The sequence below is a fragment of the Pipistrellus kuhlii genome, unplaced genomic scaffold (assembly GCF_014108245.1).
Source record: "Pipistrellus kuhlii isolate mPipKuh1 unplaced genomic scaffold, mPipKuh1.p scaffold_m20_p_15, whole genome shotgun sequence".
Taxonomy (NCBI): domain Eukaryota; kingdom Metazoa; phylum Chordata; class Mammalia; order Chiroptera; family Vespertilionidae; genus Pipistrellus; species Pipistrellus kuhlii.
This window is the reverse complement of record NW_023425460.1, coordinates 7,341-9,154: the sequence shown is the minus strand read 5'-3', so window position 1 is coordinate 9,154 and position 1,814 is coordinate 7,341. Positions and strand designations below refer to the sequence as shown.

Sequence of the window (1,814 nt, the reverse complement as noted above, 5' to 3'; positions counted from 1 at the left end):
TTGAATTTTTACATTAAAAATTGCAAAATTTCAACTAAAGAAAAAATAAGACATTCAGGCATGGGTTTTTTTGGTTAACCATTTTATTTTTTTATTTTTATTTTTTATATGTTTTATTGAATTTTTATAGAGAGGAAAGGAGAGGGATAGAGGGTTAGAAACATTGATCAGAGAGAAACATCGATCAGCTGCCTCCTGCACAACCCCCACTAGGGATGTGCCTGCGACCAAGGTACATGCCCTTAACTGGACTTGAACCCAGGACACTTCAGTCTGTAGGCCGATGCTCCATCCCCTGAGCCAAACCGGTTTCGGCTAACCATTTTATTTTTCAATATATATATTTTTATTGATTTCACAGAGGAAGTGAGAGGGAGAAATAGAAACATCAATGATGAAAGAGAATCATTGATTGGTTAAATCCTGCATGCCTCTTACTGGGGATTGAGCCCGCAACCCAGGCTTATACTCTTGACTGGAATCGATCTCAGGACCTTTCAGTCCACAGGCCAACTAGGGCTAGACATGTTTACACTTTAAAAATTCTATCAACTTCAGCAAATAAAAAGTGCACATCAATTTACATTAGCCCACTGGTCCAGAATACATTTTCCATTTAAAATATTTTTAATATTTCTTCTGCACTGCATGGGTAGCTTCAGTATGTTCTTGATGAAGACAAAACTAGACAGATGTTGCCTGAGCTGAATGTGACAATCCAGCGACACACATTAAGATAATTCTCCTTTTCTTGAACTGTCAGGTCAACTATGAAGCGATGGAGTCCATAGTATAAAACAAAATCTGCTAAGGTAAAGTTATATCCTGTAAGATAGACTTTATCTTCAAGATATGAATTAAGATCCTTCAACAGCCAGGACCAGTTTGGCTCAGTGGATAGAGCGTCGGTGTGCAGACTGAAAGGTCCCAGGTTTGATTCTAGTCAAGGGCATGTACATTGGTTGCGGGCACATCCCAGGCAGGGGATGTGCAGGAGGGAGCTGGTCGATATTTCTCTCTCATCGACGTTTCTAGCTCTCTATCCCTCTCTCTTTCTCTCTGTGGAAAATCAATAAAATATATTTTTTAAAATTTACTTAGGATCCTTCAACAGAATGTGGATCCATGTACTCGAGTTCCTTTGTACTCCAACCATTGTTGAGCCATTGCTTTCTCTTCTACAGTGCTCCCAAGTTAATATTCTTTGTTGGCTTCTTTGACTAGATGAGCTGCTATAATAGCCAATCCTCTTAGACATGGACCGCTGTTTGTTTGAAGAACTGGAACTGGCGCTCGCTCTGAGCGTTGTACTTGTTCCCTTTACTCAGCCCCAGGGACTGCAGCAGCATCAACTCCATGGCCGCTGTCATCTTTCAGCCTCAACGTCCATACATTCTAAAGCTCATGTGTCCCGTGCGCACCCTTCTTTCTCCACCAGCTGGGTTGCCTTAGCAATTTTGCCTAGCTGGGACTAGTTCTAGGTCATTTTGCCTATCTCCCTGGTTTTTCTCGGAACCAGGCAAGGTCAGCAAGCTGTATTTTACCCAGGCCTGCCACGCTCCCCTTCCCAGCCCCTGTGGGCCTGCCCCTCTACCCAGCCCTCTTCTACTATCTTCTCACCACTATATACCAGACAAGACACGAGCCACTTCTCTTTCATTTTACCTTTGGCAATGTTAGAATTCCTCGGGGAAATCAATGGCTTTTAGGATATATCTTTCTCACAGGACAATAGGCAGTGCTTGGAGAAGGGGGGAAGCACAGTTTGTGAGTGTGGGGGCTGTGGCAATGATTGATTTGATCAGAGGAAGGAG

The 1,814-nt window shown here is 42.8% G+C and overlaps 1 pseudogene; it reads right to left on the bottom strand.

Moving 5' to 3' along the window:
* Nucleotides 1-519: 519 nt before the first annotated feature.
* LOC118719054 lies at nt 520-1,370 on the bottom strand (annotated as a pseudogene).
* Nucleotides 1,371-1,814: the final 444 nt, after the last annotated feature.